The following is a 19,752-nucleotide window of genomic DNA, read 5'->3' on the forward strand; positions in this document are numbered from 1 at the left end:
TTGAAGTCACAGAGCCCAGCAGCACTGAAACAGGCCCTTCGGCCCATCTAGTCAATGCTGACCTGTTTCTGTTTTCACTGCCCAGTTCCAACTACCTGCACCATAGCCTCCATACACCTCCCATCCATGTCGTCACCCTAATTTCTCTTTAGTGTCTAAATAGAACCCACATCCACAACTTCTGCTGGCATTCTCACCTAACTCTCATTCCACACTCTCACCAAACTCTGAGTGAAGAATTCCCCTTCAGATTCCCCTCAAATATTTCAGCTTTCACCCTGAACTTATGTCCAAAGTGGGGGTAAGAGGGAAGATGGGGTGGAGATGGAAGGCAGTAAGGAAGGGGAGAGGCTGATTGGGGACAAGGAAAGGGAGGGCAGTGTTTATACGTGCTGTTTTTCGAAAACATAGTAGTTTGAACTTACTTGCTGCAAACTTACTATCCATTGTACATTCTCAATCAAATTACTGATTACAGATGACAAGTAACACGAAGAGCAGAGTGAGCTGCTTTAATGACTATCATCCAGTGGCTCTCACACCTCTGGTGATGAGATGTTGAAGGGTTGGTCATGGTGAGAATGAACTCCTCCCTCACCACGATAGGTCTATGGCAGATGTGATCACAATGGCTCTCCACACGGCCTTAGATCACCTGGACAATACAAACACCAAACGAGTTCTGCTAAACAACTGATAATTGTACCTTCACCAACTGCTCACATGAGACTTCTGTCTCTACCCGTGACACAGGAAATCACATTACTGTCACTCTCCTGATACCGTGTGTGACCAGCTCACCTCCGGGTCTCCTCCCTCACAGAAAAATACGATTACGATTCAGATCCTTCTTCAGGACTGAGAAGGAACGGGGGAAATATCTGAATAAAAACGGAGCGGTGAGGAAAAAGCTCGCTCGAAGGTGATAGTTGAAGCCAGGTCGGTGGGAAACCTCAAAAGCAGGAGGGGAAAAATATCTAATAGCAGAGGAGATTAGACAGGAGGAGAAAGGGATGGAGGGTGGTCCCAGGGAGAAGTGAAAAGCAGGTCAGAGGAATGAAAGGTCAGAGGAAGTAAATTGTGAATTGCTGCCTCAGCTGGAAAGACTGTTTGGACAAGGGAGAGAGTTCAGCCTTGCCGCCCTTTCACTGTGACCCCCGAACTCCACATCAAATTCATACACACGAATCTGGGTGAACTTTAATGACCAATGAATATAATTCCTCTCTTTGATCACTGTCTGAGTGATTCCCTGACCCTGAGAGGAAGGGATGTCTATGGTCCACATTGTCGGGGTGTTGAGTTTACCAGGAGACAGAGACTGCAGGGACGAGAGGTTTTCTGGTCACTAATACACTGTGTGTGGACCCCGCTGGCAATTCTGGTGTTGTGACCCGAATCGAGACAAACACCAGGCTGCCCACTCCACCAACAACACGGCACAGCCGGACACATAACAGGGACTTTACATCTCACAACACTGAATTCAGTGATGAAACCCGTGATTAATGTTGTTGTCCCACTGAAATCATCAGAAACGTCCATTAAGGTGCTTTTAAATACCAGCGTTCCCCCACAGGTGACGTCACACAGGCTCCCCCCCCCACGCGCCTGACGTCCCACATGGGTCCCCCACACCGGGATCTGCCCTCACGTGCGCGGTGTCTTACGTCACCCACGCGCTGGTGAGCTCGAGCTTTATCGGTTTAATGGCTGGGCTACAAATCACGTGACCAGCCCCTCCCCCACCGCTGTCCACAGAGGATTCAGGAGCTGCGCTATTCCCATTGGTGCGAAGCGATGTCAATCATTGGTTACAACCAGTCGCGGAGGCAGGCCGGACAAGAGGGCGTTACCCCCGCTGACTCCGTTTCCCGCTCGAGCTCCGAGATCCTCAAAGCGGCAAACTCCTCATCAGAGCGGAACAAATCCCAAAGTAAATGTCCGCTTTCTGATTTATTTCCATTTCCCTCCGAGGGAAGTTGGGGCGTTTGTGAAGCGTCTCCTGCGGCCGGAGTCTGGTGTGTCGCTGAGAGGTAGGAGGAGACCGCTCGGCCCGTCGGTTTGATGCCGGTTCCCCGGGGAGGGAGAGGATGAAGACGGTGAGAGAGGGGGCGGACAGGATGTTTGTCCCGGTGGGGACAGGAGGGGCTCATCTGTGGAAATGTCTGAGCCCACAGTGGTGGCGATTCACCACATTGGGGGGCAAACACCGGCAGACTGTTGCCCTGCAAGCGGGGCCAATGGTCCGGGCAAAGTGACAATTATTTGTGTTTTGTTGAGATTGTACCGGGAATATGGTGTAAAATCCCGCTCCCCACACTAACACGGGTCACACAGACCAAAGAACAAACTGCCGGAGGAACTCAGTGGGTCGGGCAGCATCTGTGGAGGGAAATGGACCGTCAACATTTCGGGCCGAGACCCTCCCTCTGGACTGAGAGTGGACGGGAAATAGTCCGAGAAAAGAGGTGAGGGGTGGGGATGGGGCAAGAGCTGGGGAGTGAGAGGTGGATCCAGGTGAGGGGGAGGTGGGAAGGTGGAAATAGTGACAGGGGTGGGAGGTGAGTGGTTGGGGCAACACGGGGCTGCAGAAGATGGAAATTAATTCCATAGAGGATTAACAAAGAGGTTAGAGAGTATTTGTTATAGAGAGTGCAATGAAGATTCACCTGGAGTGGTGGGGTCATCATATGAAGAAATATAAAATGTGATAACCCTTTCATTTAGAGAATCGAGGACTGAGAGGTGAACACATTAAAATGCACAACATCATTACCGGTTGAACCAGGGATCCCAGTCTCTGAAAAAGGGGGTGGACTGTCCGGGACTGAGATGAGGGGAAATGTCTCCACTCCGAAGGTGGTGAATGTCTGTAAATCCCCACCCCAGAGGGCGGTGAAGACTCAGTGAACGTCCTCACATAAAACAGAGGCCGGCAGATGTGTGGAGACCAAAGTGATCGAGGAAATGAGGGTCGAGCAGAAACATGTGGCTGAGATGGGAGAGCAGCCGTCATCTTGTTGATAGTTAGAGGGGCTGAATGGCCACTTCTTGCTGTTTCTGACTTGATGTTTCAGTGTTCCTGTCCAGTGAGGCCGGAGCAATGTGAATAGAAATTAGTGCTTATATACATGGACTGATTTAAATAAAACCTGAACAATTCTGCTTTGGTCTGAATTGAGTGATTAGATCAGACTAGATGCAACTTTATTGTCATTGTGCCGACTACAGATACAAAGCCAATGAAACGCAGTTAGCATCTAACCAGAAATGCAAAGAATGGTGTTATTTACAAAATAATTGCGAATTAAAAAGTAAATGCCACAGCACACAAATATAAAAGTTCTGAGACAGAACAATATGGGTGCAATACTGCTTAGCGCTGTGATGTGAGGTTCAGCAGGGTCACAGGGGAGGAGAGTAAAAAGTCCATAGTTAGGGTGAGATGCATCCTTGATAATGCTTTTCACCCCTCCCCAGCAGCTTTTATGTTACCGTATTCCAGTTCAAGTTCCTTATTCCATGTTTTCTGGTTTCCCCCAGTTTCTGTTGAGGCAGCTGATTCTCGTTTGGGCTGGATTCATAAATAGCTTCAGGATTCAGCCGCTGGCCTCTGGATTGTTCCTGTTCAAACCCCCTGTCTGTATCCCTTCCCTTCACCTTCCTCCTGAAGCTTTGCCTCGCCTTGCCTCGTCTGAAGCCTTGCCTCGCCTGCACCGCTGTCAATTTCCTGTCTCTCCCTCGATCAAGTCAAAGCTTCGGGGTCTCGTCCAGTCCTAGCCACGTCCAAGTACCTTGTCCTGTCCAAGCCATGGCTTTGTGTTCTTGCCTTGTACATGTGTCTTGCCGAGCCCAGGAGTACCTTGCCCAGACCGATGCTGGTGTTCCCTTGCCCTGTCCAGGAGTCTGACGGCCAGTCCTATTACCACTCCTCGTCCTGTAGCCACGTCTTGTCCTCGCCTAGTTCTGGAGTCTGAGCCCGAGTCAAGTCCCAGGTTCTGGGTCCTTGCCCAGTCATTGGCTCTGTGTCCATACCCAAGCCTTGAAGTACCCTAGCCTCGAAGAACCCAAGCCTCGTCAGTCTTCGCCTCGATCCGGGGTCTGAGCCCAGGCTCCTAATTCCAAGCTCCATGTCTTGGTTCCGCTATCCTAGTCAAGTCCTAGCCCAGGTCCTGTATCCTTGTCTCATTCAGGGCCTGTGTCATGTCCAGCATCCTTTCTTCCCCACTTCCCTTGCTTTCTTGCCTAACCTAGTCCTGTTCCTAGTACGTCAGTGTCTGTGTCTTGCATTTGGGTCCGCTCCCAGCGACACCCTTTTGACAAGATGTTCTCAACCGGGATGGGAATGAAACCCGTACCTTTGTGACCCAGGGGTGTGAAGGGATGGGACGGGGAAGATACAGAGGGAAAAATTAAAAATGTTGATGAAACTATGAGAAATCTGTGACCTGGGGGTGGAGGGAAAGGGACAGGGAAGGTATGGAGGGAGAAACTAAATATCTGGTAAAAGTATGGCAGTCTGTTTCATTAACCTCCAGGTTTGAGTCAGTGGTGAAGAAGGCGAATATAATGTTGGCTTTCATTTCTGGAGGTTTAGAATATAAGAGCAGGGATGTGCTGTTGAGGCAATCGTGAGACTACACTTGGAGTATTGTGTGCAGTTTTGGGCTTATTTTAGGAAGGATATACTGACATAGTAGAGGGTTCAATGTTCCAGTATGAGGAACGACTGGCAGCTCTTGGGCTGTATTCCCTGGAGTTCAGGAGAATGAGGGGGGATCTCATAGAAACATTCCAAATTTTAAAAGGCCTGAACAGATTAGATATGGCAAAGTTATTTCCCATGGTAGGGGATTCTAGAACAAGGGGGCACGACTTCTGAATTGAAGGACATCCTTTTAGAACTGAGACGTGGAGAAATCACTTTAGTCAGAGGGTGGTAAATTTGTGGAATTTGTTGCCATGAGCGGCTGTGGAGGCCAAGTCATTGGGTGTATTTAAGACAGAGATAGATAGGTTCTTGATTAGCCAGGGCATCAAAGGGTATGGGTGAAAGCAGGGGAGTGGGGATGACTAAATGAAGTGGATCAGCCCATTATTGAATGGTGGAGCAGACTCGATGGGCCGAATGGACTACTTCTGCTCCTATATCTTATGGTCTTATAGTCTATTCCACTGTTTCGACCTGCCAAAGTACAACCAATGTTTCTGGGTATATGACCTATTCATATGAGAATTTAGCCTTCTCTATTTTTCTGAGCTTCTCATAGATGTGTACAGTTAGTTGAGCTTTGCTCCAGAATTTCCACACTATTAAAAGATTTTTTTTTTACGTTTTTATTTTTATTTTTGCACTACTTATATAATTTATCTATTTAATACGTATATTATTTTAATTCATAGTTGTTTAAATGTATTGTTATGAAGTAGGTCCTACTGCTGCCGCAGAGACAACGAATTCCATGAGATATGCCTGTGCTATTAAACCTGATTCCGATATTGATGTGGGAGACTCACCACCGTCACCTGATCCCAGTTACCGCAGATCGTAATGCAAGATTGAAGCATTTTCTATTGATATGCATTCCTCAGAAATGACAACATTTCAATTAAGTTTCCTTCTGCGGTTCCATATCAGAAGCTCAGCCTGTCTAATATTTCCACACAATTAAAATGGGGAATTTGTTTATTCTTATCACATACTGAGCTACAGTGAAGATCTTGCCTGATGTACCATCCACACAGATCGATACATTACAACAGTACATTGAGAGATCTGACACGTCATTACACGTGTTATCACCGCCTCTTCCTTTCCTTCAAAATAAGAACAATTAGCAACATTAACCAGAACAAATGCGTAATTTAACATGTCTCTATCAGTCTCTCTGGGAGTTTATGAACAAATGCGTAATTTAACATGTCTCTGTCAGTCTCTCTGGGGTTTATGAACAAATGCGTAATATAACATGTCTCTATCAGTCTCTCTGGGGATTCATGAACACGAATAGACCTTCTAAAGTGGTTCAAACAGTTCTTGTGTTTCACTGTTATTTCCATGTTTTGTCTGGTCTGCATCAGTTTACTGAAACTCTGAGGTTGGCTCTTTCTTAAGGCCTTTGCGATTTCTTCTTAACACTGATCCTTCTTCTGTTTGGACCATGTATGATCTGGGTTGTACTTCTTCAAGTACAGTAACTTTCAGTGTCCATGTGTTCATTTTGTCTTGCATCCTTACTTCATCGCCTTGTCCTTCAGACAAGCATTTCCTTAGATCAGTCAAATCACGTTCCACTGCTTCCTTATACTGTGCCCACTGTGAGCGTTCTTGCTCTAGACGGTGATGAAACTGCATCTCATATTCTCTCAGTGTCCCTTTCATTGACCATAAATTATTATTAACAAAATTAGAAATGTATGGTATTAGAGGGGCGGCACATCACTGGTTAAGTAGTTATTTGGAAGATAGGTATCAGAATATACATACAAACAACTGGAATTCAAAACTTTTGAGGGTAACTTGTCAGGTTCCACAACGTTCAGTGCTTGATCAATTGCTGTTCATTTTGTATATAAACAATATATGTTTGGTTTCTCAGACATTAAAATGTATATTGTTTGCTGATGATACAATTATGTTTTGTAGTGGGGAACATCTGAAACAACTTTTGGATAAAGTGGAAAAAATAATTAAAAATGATAAAGAAATGGTTTGACACTATCAAATTATCACTGAATCAAGGTAAAACTACATACACAATATTTGGAAACCGTGCACCAAATTCATACAGTAAACTTAGAATAAATGCTGTTGAAATTGATAAGGTATCTGACACAAAATTTTTAGGAGTGGTAATAGATCATAAATCATGCTGAAAACCACATATAAATTATGTCAAAAACTGTCAAAGCCTATTGCAATACTGTACAAATCGCAAGATTTCTTGCATTGAAGCAACTTCCTCCTGCCATTGCTTATTCACATCATCAATTGCCTCCTGTTTGGTCATCTCAGAAACTGCAGCTGCTGCTTTTATATTCTCCATGTCAGCATTTGCCTCCATGAGCTGGACCTGCAGTCGAGTTACATCACCTTCCGCCGACTGTAATTCAACATTTTGTCGCTTCAGCTCTGTTTTCAGTTGATCACGTAATGCAAAAGGCACTTTTCTACATGGATGTACTGCGGGTGGCTCTGTGTTGTCAGTTTTAATCGTGTGCTCTGCTGGAAGACAACAAAGCTCTTGAACAAGTCCTGATACTCTTTCATCAGGTCACTGTATTCTGACTCTGTGTCACTGTCCAGGCTCTTTTCACCAAATTACGTCTCTCACAGCCAGATAGACCCAGTATTGACTGTACATCCTTTGACACCACCACAAATGAAAGCGTGTGCACAATAATTTTGAGCGATACTTTTGCCACACATCAAAGGAACACTCACAATGCGCTGGAGGAACTCAGTAGGTCAGTCAACATCAGTTGAAAAGATTAGTTGACGTTTTGGGCCGAAACCCTTGGTCAGGACTGAAGGAAGAACTTTGGGGAGGGTTTGAAGAATGCTGGTAGTTGAAAAAAACAGTAATTTGAAAGACAAAGGGGTGGGGGAGGGGAGGCAGGGAGGTGATTGGCAGGAGAACAATGCGTAGTAGTAGAAGGAGGCGGTACTATGAGGGAGGTGATGTGAAATAGGGATAGAGTAAGGGAGAGGGAGGGAATTACCGGAATTTGGAGAATTCTATGTTCATACCAAGGGGCTGGAGACTACCTAGACGGTATACGAGGTGTTGCTCCTCCAACCTGAGTTTAGCCTCATCATGGCCACACATGTTCCTTTAACTGGAATATCTGCGGGTGTTTCTGAGGCCCCGCCCTCTGGATGACGCAATTACCACCGGGCATGCTCACTATCTCCGGGTGGGCGGTGTTTTCCTTTCCGCTCAGTGATGAAGCGGATCGTCTGAGGGATCGGCAAAGTGCCTCACCTCTTGGGTCGGGATCACTGTCTGCGGACCGAAGATATCACTTTTCCCATCGGTGAGTATTGAGACCGATCCCGAGCGGGGACATCCGATGTTGGCCGTGAGCTCCGAACTGAGGACCAATTACTCATTTATTTTCCAGTTATCTGGGCTCGTCAGAAACGTGTAGACTTCACTTAATCTGCATTGAACGATCCAAACCAGGAGCCCAGGCTGTCTATTTCCGCAGAATTGAAACGGAAGTCCCGCCAACAGGTCACGTGAGGCTGTTTACCGCAGATTTGCCCCGCCCTCCGCTTTGTGACGCAATATCACGTGGTGTGTGATCTTGTGGTGTGCTTACGAACCTGGATACATGGGGATGCTTCCTCCCTGTTGTGTTGAGGAATTTGATGTTGGCCACTGAGTCCCGTTAACTTCCCCTACTCGTCTCGCTTCATGAGGCTCCTCACATTTGTCCTTGAGCTTTATGGCTGTTGTGTCTTCTCCCCGACTGGGGTAGGTGAGAAAGGAGAATGTCCGAGGTTGTGGGGATCTTTGATCTCACTGCCTTCTTTACTGAGGGACTGGGAAGTCTCCGGGGGTGGGGGGGTGGGAGAATAGTTTCTGTGATATGCATGTGGCCAAGTGGTTGAGCTGTTGAACTGGCAATCTGAAATTCCTGAGTTCAAGCCTCAGACCAGGCAGCGTATCGTGTCCTTGAGCAAGGCACTTAACCACACATTGCTCCTGCACGTTTATAACCCAGCAACAGCTGTTAGTTCAGCATAGACAGGACAGGTTCTGTATCCAAAGGTCTCTGCAATTCCTTGCAGTTACAGGCAGAGTAGTTACCATACAAAAGCGTGAAGTGTCCGGATGGGAAACTTTCTATGGTGTGTTGATAAAAATTTGGTGAGGGTCAAAGTATATATGGCAAAGTTCCTGTTGTTTGTTCTAACTTTGTCATTTTATACAGTAGTATGTACTATTAATTCAGTATCTGTGTATTGCTGGAGGACCATCAGTGATTGTCCTTGCTCCCTTCTCTCACCTGGTTCCATCTGCTCATCCCTGCCCATCTTGTTCAACCTCTGTCCAGTCTCCTAACCACACTCCCCCCCCCCCCACTTCAGTGATGTACATCAACCATCTGGGTCAAGCTCAGTCCACCCTGTATTCCACCTCCTCAATGTTATATATCAGCAATCTTTCTTCTGACCCTTGTTTTCATTGTGAAGTGTTCTTTTGCACCTTTGACCTTGCTGAGTTATTTCCAGGATCAGTTTTTGTTAGCTGGAATGCCAGAGGGTCATCAGGTACCAGTTCTGTTGTGCATTGATGTGGGAGAGCTGGTTTTTGAACTGTGACTGGCTGACACACTGCAGCATTTTACTGGCAGCAAAGAGTACTGGGAGAGCTGGTGCTTAGGTTATAATCCTGTGATCTGCAGTCCAGGCATATGGAACTGTTGGTGTTTAGGCTTTGACTTTGGTTAGTGCTTCTACAGATGGGGCTGGATGGTCGTCCTTCTGCAGTGAAGCAGAAATTTCGAGCAGCTGGACATTTGTTTTGGAGAAATCCCGGATTGCACTACCCAGTGTGAGATGTGGGGACAATGTGTGAGACTCTCAGGGTTGGTGAGTGGCAGATTCAGCTGTGTGACTCTGTGAGGTTGGGTCCTGGGATATCACAGTTTTTGATCCAGGTCAAATAGACCCGGGGATCGAGCTGCTTGGGCTTATGAGGTGTTGAGCAAGTATTTCTGTCTGGGATCAGATGTTTGTTTTTGGAGTTCCTTTGGAAGCACTGACTGCTAATCTGAAGAGAGAATGAATTCCCATCGGAAGGTGCAGAATCTTTATGGGTTGAGCTAAGAAAGGAACCCTTCAGAGGCAGTGATCATAACATGATTGAGTTCACTGCGAAATTTGAAAAAGAAAAGCCGAAATTTGATGTGTCGTTATTTCAGTGGAGTAAAGGAAATTACAGTAGCATGAGAGAGGAACTGGCCAAAGTTGACTGGAAAGGGACACTGGCGGGAAAGACAGCAGAGCAGCAGTGGCTGGAATTTATGCAAGAAGTGAGGAAGGTACAAGACAGGTATGTTCCAAAAAGGAAGAAATTTTCGAGTGGAAAAAGGATGCCACCGTGGTTGACAAGAGAAGTCAAAGCCAAAGTTAAAGCAAAGGAGAGGGCATGCAAGGAAGCAAAAATTAGTGGGAAGACAGAGGATTGGTAAGTTTTTAAAACCTTACAAAAGGAAATCAAGAAAGTCATTCAAAGGGGAAAGATTAACTATGAAAGGAAGCTAGCAAAGAATATCAAAGAGGATACTAAAAGCTTTTTCAAGTACATAAAGAGTAAAAGACAGGTGAGAGTAGATATAGGACCGATGGAAAATGATGCTGGAGAAATTGTAATGGGAGATAAGGAGATGGCAGAGGAACTGAACAAGTATTTTGCATCAGTCTTTACTGAGGAAGACATCAGCAGTATACCGGACACTCAAGGGTGGCAGGGAAGAGAAGTGTGCGCAGTCACAATTACGACAGAGAAAGTACTCAGAAAGTTGAATAGTCTAAAGGTAGATAAATCTCCCGGACCAGACGGAATGCACCCGTATGTTCTGAAGGAAGTAGCTGTGGAGATTCCGGAGGCATTAGCAATGACCTTTCAGAAGTCGATAGATTCTGGCATAGTTCTGGAAGACTGGAAGATTGCAAATGTCACTCTGCTATTTAAGAAGGGGGCAAGAAAGCGAAAAGGAAATTATAGACCTGTTAGTTTGACGTCGGTGGTTGGCAAGTGGTTGGAGTCGACTGTCAAGGATGAGGTTACAGAGTACCTGGAGGCATATGACAAGATAGGCAGAACTCAGTATGGGTTCCTTAAAGGAAAATCCTGCCTGACAAACCTATTACAATTTTTTGAGGAAATTACCAGTAGGCCAGACAAGGGAGATGCAGTGGATGTTGTATATTTGGATTTTCAGAAGGCCTTTGACAAGGTGCCACACATGAGGCTACTTAACAAGGTAAGAGCCCATGGAATTACCGGAAAGTTACAATCGTGGATAGAGCGTTGGCTGATTGGCAGGAAACAGAGAGTGGGAATAAAGGGATCCTATTCTGGTTGGTTGCCGGTTACCAGTGGTGTTCCACAGGGGTCCGTGTTGGGGCCGCTTCTTTTTACATTGTACAACAACGATTTGGATTATGGAATTGATGGCTTTGTGGCTAAGTTTGCTGATGATACGAAGATAGGTGGAGGGGCTGGTAGTGCTGAGGAAACGGAGAGTCTGCAGAGAGACTTGGATAGATTGGAAGAATGGGCAGAGAAGTGGCAAATGAAGTACAATGTTGGAAAGTGTATGGTTATGCACTTTGGTAGAAAAAATAAACGGGCAGATGATTATTTAAACGGGGATAGAATTCAAAGTTCTGAGATACAACGGGACTTGGGAGTCCTCGTACAGGCTACCCTTAAGGTTAACCTCCAGGTTGAGTCAGTTGTGAAGAAGGCGAATGCAATGTTGGCATTCATTTCTAGAGGAATAGAGTATAGGAGCAGAGATGTGATGTTGAGGCTCTATAAGGCGCTGGTGAGACCTCACTTGGAGTTCTGTGGGCAGTTTTGGTCTCCTTATTTAAGAAAAGATGTGCTGACGTTGGAGAGGGTACAGAGAAGATTCACTAGAATGATTCCGGGAATGAGAGGGTTAACATATGAGGAGCATTTGTCCGCTCTTGGACTGTATTCCTTGGAGTTTAGAAGAATGAGGGGAGACCTCATAGAAACAGTTCGAATGTTGAAAGGCATGGACAGAGTGGATGTGGCAAAGTTGTTTCCCAATATCCTGGCAGGGAGATTAGTGAGGGCTACTGAGGTGACTATAAACTAGAATGGTTGGGGGGTGGGAATCAAATTAAAGAGGCTAGGCAAGAGGAGGTTAGTTCACAACAGGGGTATGGGAACCAGTGCAGAGAGACAGAGGGGCGTAAAATGAGGGTAGAAGCAAAAAGTAGTAAGGTGAAAAGTAAATGTGGCAGGCCGACAAATCCAGCGCAAGCATCAAAAAGGGCCACTTTTCAACATAATTGTATAAGGGCTAAGAGAGTTGTAAAAGTGTGCCTGAAGGTTTTGTGTTTTAATGCAAGGAGCATTCGTAACAAGGTGGATGAATTAAAAGTGCAGATTGTTATTAATGAATATGATATAGTTGGGATCACAGAGACATGGCTCCAGGGTGACCAAGGATGGGAGCTCAACATTCAGGGATATTCAATATTCAGGAGGGATAGACATGAAAGAAAAGGAGGTGGGGTGGCGTTGCTGGTTAGAGAGAAGATTAACGCAATAGAAAGGAAGGACATAAGCTGGGAGGATGTGGAATCGATATGGGTAGAGCTGCATAACACTAAGGGGCAGAAAATGCTGGTGGGAGTTGTGTACAGGCCACCTAACAGTAGTAGTGAGGTTGGGGATGGTATTAAACTGGAAATTAGAAATGTGTGCAATAAAGGAACAGCAGTTATAATGGGTGACTTCAATCTACATGTAGATTGGGTGAACCAAATTGGTAAGGGTGCTGAGGAAGAGGATTTCTTGGAATGTATGCGGGATGGTTTTTTGAACCAACATGTCGAGGAACCAACTAGAGAGCAGGCTATTCCAGACTGGGTATTGAGCAATGAGGAACAGTTAATTAGCAATCTTGTTGTGAGAGGCCCCTTGAGTAAGAGTGACCATAATATGGTGGAATTCTTCATTAGGATGGAGAGTGACATAGTTAATTCATAAACAAAGGTTCTGAACTTAAAGAAGGGTAACTTTGAAGGTATGAGACGTGAAGTAGCTAAGATAGACTGGCAAATGACACTTAAAGGGTTGACGGTGGATATGCAATGGCAAGCATTTAAAGATCGCATGGATGAACTACAACAATTGTTCATCCCAGTTTGGCAAAAGAATAAATCAAGGAAGGTAGTGCACCCGTGGCTGACAAGGGAAATTAGGGATAGTATCAATTCCAAAGAAGAAGCATACAAATTAGCCAGAAAAAGTGGCTCACCTGAGGACTGGGAGAAATTCAGAGTTCAGCAGAGGAGGACAAAGGGCTTAATTAGGAAGGGGAAAAAGATTATGAGAGAAAACTGGCAGGGAACATAAAAACTGACTGTAAAAGCTTTTATAGATATGTGAAAAGAAAAAAGATTGGCTAAGACAAATGTAGGTCCCCTACAGACAGAAACAGGTGAATTGATTATGGGGAGCAAGGACATGGCAGACCAATTGAGTAATTACTTTGGTTCTGTCTTCACTAAGGAGGACATAAATAATCTTCCGGAAATAGTAGGGGACAGAGGGTCCAGTGAGATGGAGGAACTGAGGGAAATACATGTTAGTAGGGAAGTGATGTTAGGTAAATTGAAGGGATTAAAGGCGGATAAATCCCCAGGGCCAGATGGTCTGCATCCCAGAGTGCTTAAGGAAGTAGCCTAAGAAATAGTGGATACATTAGTGATAATTTTTCAAAACTCTTTAGATTCTGGACTAGTTCCTGAGGATTGGAGGGTGGCTAATGTAACCCCACTTTTTGAAAAAAGGAGGGAGAGAGAAACCAGGGAATTATAGACCATTTAGCCTAACATCGGTGGTGGGGAAACTGCTAGAGTCAGTTATCAAAGATGTGATAACAGCACATTTGGAAAGCAGTGAAATCATCGGACAAAGTCAGCATGGATTTGTGAAAGGAAAATCATGTCTGACGAATCTCATAGAATTTTTTGAGGATGTAACTAGTAGAGTGGATAGGGGAGAATCAGTGGATGTGGTATATTTGGATTTTCAAAAGACTTTTGACAAGGTCCCACACAGGAGATTAGTGTGCAAACTTAAAGCACACGGTATTGGAGGTAAGGTATTGATGTGGATAGAGAATTGGTTGGCAGACAGGAAGCAAAGAGTGGGAATAAACGGGACTTTTTCAGAATGGCAGGCAGTGACTAGTGGGGTACCGCAAGGCTCAGTGCTGGGACCCCAGTTGTTTACAATGTATATCAATGACTTGGATAAGGGAATTAAATGCAGCATCTCCAAGTTTGCGGATGACATGAAGCTGGGTGGCAGTGTTAGCTGTGAGGAGGATGCTAAGAGGATGCAGGGTGACTTTGATAGGTTAGGTGAGTGGGCAAATTCATGGCAGATGCAATTTAATGTGGATAAATGTGAAGTTATCCACTTTGGTGGCAAAAACAGGAAAACAGATTATTATCTGAATGGTGGCCGATTAGGAAAAGGGGAGGTGCAACGAGACCTGGGTGTCATTATACACCAGTCATTGAAAGTGGGCATGCAGGTACAGCAGGTGGTGAAAAAGGCAAATGGTATGCTGGCATTTATAGCAAGAGAATTCGAGTACAGGAGCAGGGAGGTACTACTGCAGTTGTACAAGGCCTTGGTGAGACCACACCTGGAGTATTGTGTGCAGTTTTGGTCCCCTAATCTGAGGAAAGACATCCTTGCCATAGAGGGAGTACAAAGAAGGTTCACCAGATTGATTCCTGGGATGGCAGGACTTTCATATGAAGAAAGACTGGATGAACTAGGCTTATACTTGTTGGAATTTAGAAGATTGAGGGGGGATCTGATTGAAACGTATAAAATCCTAAAGGGATTGGACAGGCTAGATGCAGGAAGATTGTTCCTGATGTTGGGGAAGTCCAGAATGAGGGGTCACAGTTTGAGGATAGAGGGGAAGCCTTTTCGGACCGAGATTAGGAAAAACTTCTTCACACACAGAGTGGTGAATCTGTGGAATTCTCTGCCACAGGAAACAGTTGAGGCCAGTTCATTGGCTATATTTAAGAGGGAGTTAGATATGGCCCTTGTGGCTAAAGGGATCAATGGGTATGGAGGGAAGGCAGGTACAGGGTTCTGAGTTGGATGATCAGCCATGATCATACTGAATGGCGGTGCAGGCTCAAAGGGCCAAATGGCCTACTCCTGCACCTATTTTCTATGTTTCTATGATCGGGGAGTCTAGTACGTGAGGGCATGACTTAAGGATTGAAGGGCACCCTTTCAGAACAGAAATGCAAAGACATTTTTTTGGTCAGAGCGTGGTGAATCTATGGAATTTGTTGCCACGGGCAGCAGTGCAGTCCAAGTCATTGGGTGTATTTAAGGCAGAGATTGATAGGTATCTGTGTAGCCAGGGCATCAAAGGTTATGGTGAGAAGGCGGGGGAGTGGGACTAAATGGGAGAATGGATCAGCTCACGATAAAATGGCGGAGCAGACTCGATGGGGCAAATGGCCGACTTCTGCTCCTTTGTCTTGTGGTCTTATGGTCTTATATTGAGGCCCCTGATATTTTGTTTCTCTGAATGCCTCAGCCTGTTGGGTGCAACCAAGAATCATAGCGACTACAATAACATAATTCCACGCCCTGAGCTCATCTGACATTTCTTTTTAGTTATCTTCTGTTGGTTTCTGAAAGCTTCCCAATGTTTTTTATTATATTATTTGCCCTCTCTTTTGCTTCTACGTTGACTTTGGCTTCTCATTTCAGCCACGGTTATGCCCTCCTGCCTTTCCAATGCTTCCAGTTCTTTGGGATGTGTCTATCACTCAGCTCCCGAATTGCTCCCAGAAACTCCAGCCTTTTCTGCTCTGTTGTCATTCCTACCAGTTTCCCCTGACAATCAAATTTGCCCAGCTTCTCTGTCATAGAGACATGGAGAAGGTCAGTGCAGAAAAATGCCCACACTGGAAGATCAGAATGATAATCCATACGAGGAGACAAAATAGATGGGGGAGATTTTAAATATTTGTTTTGCATCCGTATTTACACAGGAGATGGACACAGAGTCTATAGAAATGAGGGAAAGCAACATCAACTTCATGGACCCTGTACAGATTACAGAGGTGGGGGTGTTTGCTGTCGTAAGAAAAAATTACCATGGATAAATCCCCAGGGCCTGACAAGTTGTTCCCTGGGACCTTGAGGTAGACACGTGCAGAAATTGTCAGGACCTAAACACAGATATTTAAATCATCCGCGGTGACAAGTGAGGTACTGGAGGATTGGAGGACAGCCAATGTTGTTCTGTTGTTCAAGAAAGGCTCTAAAAAATAAAGTAAGATATTGTATGTTGGTGAGCTTGACATCGGTAGAGGGAAAGTTATTGGAACATACATGCAGGAAGCAGATATACAATTATTTAGATAGATGTGGACTGATTAAGGATAGGCAGCATGGGTTTGTACACGGTAGGTCATGTCCAACCAAACTTATAGAGTCTCTCAAAGATGTTATCAGGAAAGCAAGGCAGTGGATGTTGTCTACATGGACTTTAGCAAGGCACTTGACAAAGTCTCATATGGGAGGTTGGTCAAGAAGATTCAGTCACTCAGCATTCAAGATGAGATAGTAAACTGGATGAGACACTGTCTTTGGGAGAAGCCAGACTGTGGCAGCAGATGGTTGCCTCTCTGACTGGAGGTCTGTGACTAGTGTTATGCCACAGGGATCAGTGCTGGATCTGTTGTTGCTTGTCATCTATATCAGTAATCTGGATGGTAACATGGTTAACTGGATCAGCAAATTTGTGGATGACACCAATATTTGTGGTGTAGTGGACAGTGAGAAATACTATCATGGTTTGCAGTGTGATCTGGACCTGCTGAAAAAATGGGTTGCAAAACGGAAAAAGGAATTTAATGCGGACAAGTGTGAAGTGTTGCATGTTGATAGGAACAAGGTCTTACACACTGCTCTGAGTAGGGCTCTGAGAAGTGTTGTAGAAGAAAGGAATCTGGGAATACAGGTCCATAATTCACTGAAAGTGGTGTCACAGTTTGATCAGGATGGAAAGAAAGATTTTGGCACATCGGCCTTCACAAATCAAAGTACTGAGTACAGGAGATGGATGTCATATTGACATTGTACAAGACATTGGTGAGGCCTGATTTGGAGTATTGTGTGCAGTTTTGGTCACCAACCTACAGGAAAATGTAAAATAAGTTGAAAGAGTTCAGAGAAAATTCACGAGGATGTTGTCACATCTGGAGGAATTGGGTTATAAGGGAAGAATGAACAGATCAGGACTATATTCCCTGGAATATAAAAGATTGACAGGAAATTTGATGGAGGTGTTCCAACATTATGAGGGTTATAGATGGAGTAAATGCAAGCAGGCTTTTTCCACTGAGATTGGATGAGAATACAATCAGAGGCCATGGATTAAGTGTGAAAGGTGAAACTTTAAGGGGAACATGATGGGAAACTTCTTCACACAGACGAACATCCACATGTGGAATGAACAGGGGAAGTGGTGCATGCGAGCTTAATTTCAACATTTAAGAGGTTTGTGTAGGTACCTGGATGGTAGGGATATGGGAGTAGAAAGTTTAAATAGTTCAGCACAAACTAGATAGGCCGAAGGGTCTCTTTCTGTGTTGTACTTCTCTATGACCGTGACAAGAACCTGAAATAACACTAATATTCACTCTAATTCCTTTTAACAGCTGTGCAGACCAACCATACATCTGAGCAGGAGATATTTACATGGTGTTAAAACTGTGGCACTTTAAATTAGCAGTACATAAAAGAAAATTCCAGCTGCACGTCAGCAAAGGCTATTTGTGTGAGAGTGTTTCATTTACTGTGGGGCCAGGCACCCATGCAGCTCAGCAGGAACAGGGAATAATACCAATGGACAGAGTCAAACTGAGCCAGGTGACAGATTGGAGATGGCAGAAATGCCCCATTCTTATAGAGACAGGAAGAGCATCAGAGAGTTTGATGGTCATTCCAGATACCAGCACTGTGCCCAGTTAGAAAATAATTTCTCTCTCCAACTTGGGTTGAAATTCTCTGTAACAGTTTGATGTCGAATTACACCTTGACAACTCAAGTGATCTCACCAGAAATGTTGTCCTTCACACATTGATGGATTTTGTAAATCTTTTTACAGGTTAAAAATGACAAGGAATTTGTCTACGGGAATCTTGAACACAACACGCCAGTTTTGCTGTCTCTGTCCAGATATTTAAGAAGTGGAGCAAAGGATTCAGTCGAACATCCTTCCTGCTCAGACTGTGGGGAGGGATTCACTCGATCATCTGACCAACTGGCACGTCCGTCATTTTACACAGGGGAAAACCCATTCATCTCCTTAGACGGCAGGAATGGATTCACTCGGTCATCTCAACTGAAGGAACATCAGCAGGTTCACACTGGGCAAGGCCATTCACCTGTTCTGTGGGTGAGAAAGGATTCAGTCAGTCTTCCCACCTGTGGACGCACCAGTCAATTCACACTAGGCGGAGGCTGGTCATCTGCTGAATTTCTGGGGAAGGATTCACTCGGTCATCTGACCTAATGGCTCACCAGCGAGTTCACACCGGGGAGCGGCCGTTCATCTGCTCAGACTGCGGGAAGGGATTCACTTACTCATCTAAACTGAAGGTACATCAGCGAGTTCACACTGGAGAGAGGCCATTCACCTGCAAAGACTGTGGGAAAGGATTCACTTGCTCATCTAAACTGAAGGTACATCAGCGAGTTCACACCAGGGAGTGGCCAGTCACCTGCTCAGACTGTGGGATGGGATTCATTCGGTTATCTAATCTGAAAGTACATGAGAGAGTTCACACTGGAGAGAGGCCATTCACCTGCTCAGACTGTGGGAAGGGATTCATCCGGTCATGTCAGCTGAAGGTACATCAGCGAGTTCACACTGGGGAGAAGCCTTTCACCTGCTCAGACTGTGGGAAGGGATTCACGCGGTCATCTAAACTGAAGGTACATCAGAGACTCCACACTGGGGAGAGGCCATTCACCTGCTCAGACTGTGGGAAAGGATTCACTTCGTCATCTCAACTGAAGGTACATCAGCACGTTCACACTGGGGAGCGGCCGTTCACCTGCTCAGACTGTGGGAAGGGATTCACTTTGTCACCTCACCTACTAAGACACCAGTTAGTTCATACCGGGGCATGGCCATTCACCTGCTCAGTCTGTGGGAAGGGATTCACTGATTCAGCCTTCCTACAGAGACACCAGTCAGTTCACACTGGGAAGTGGCAGTTCTCCTGCTCAGTCTGTGGCAAGGGATTCAATCGGTCATCTCATCTCGTGACACACCAGTCAGCCCACACAGGGGAATGGCCATTCACCTGCTCAGACTGTGGGAAGGGATTCATTTCGTCATCTCAACTGAAGGTCCATCAGAGAGTTCACACTGGGGAGCGGCCATTCACCTGCTCAGACTGTGGGAAGGGATTTACTATGTCATCTCATCTGAAGGTCCATCAGAGAGTTCACACTGGGGAGCGGCCATTCACCTGCTCAGACTGTGGGAAGGGATTTGCTTCATCATTTCAACTGGTGGCTCATCAGAGAGTTCACACAGGGGAGAGGCCTTTCACCTGCTCAGTCTGTGGGAAGGGATTCACTCGGTCATGTCAACTACAGAGACACCAGCGAGTTCACAGTGGAGAGAGGCCGTTCACCTGCTCTGACCGTGGGAAGCGATTCGCTTAGTCATCTAACCTTATATAACCCCCGCTTCGGCTAGCTGCTTAATATAGAGGGTGATAGCCCCTCAGCCTGGCCAAACTTAAGAAATCTCATTTGGGTGGATGCTTCGTGATGTGTCCCCTGTTACAAATCAGTACCCCAAAATAACAAACAGTACACAATATGTGATTAAGTGATTGAGCTTTATAATTCTTACTTTGACTATGTGGTTAGTGAAGTAAACAAAAAAAGATAAAAG

At 45.4% G+C, this 19,752-nt stretch overlaps 1 pseudogene; it reads left to right on the forward strand.

Annotated features, from left to right (window-relative positions):
- Positions 1–7,929: 7,929 nt before the first annotated feature.
- Positions 7,930–19,752, forward strand: part of LOC140207017 (uncharacterized) — a 40,469-nt pseudogene continuing 28,646 nt past the window's right edge.

Source organism: Mobula birostris, chromosome 13 (assembly GCF_030028105.1).
Source record: "Mobula birostris isolate sMobBir1 chromosome 13, sMobBir1.hap1, whole genome shotgun sequence".
Classification (NCBI taxonomy): Eukaryota; Metazoa; Chordata; class Chondrichthyes; order Myliobatiformes; family Myliobatidae; genus Mobula; species Mobula birostris.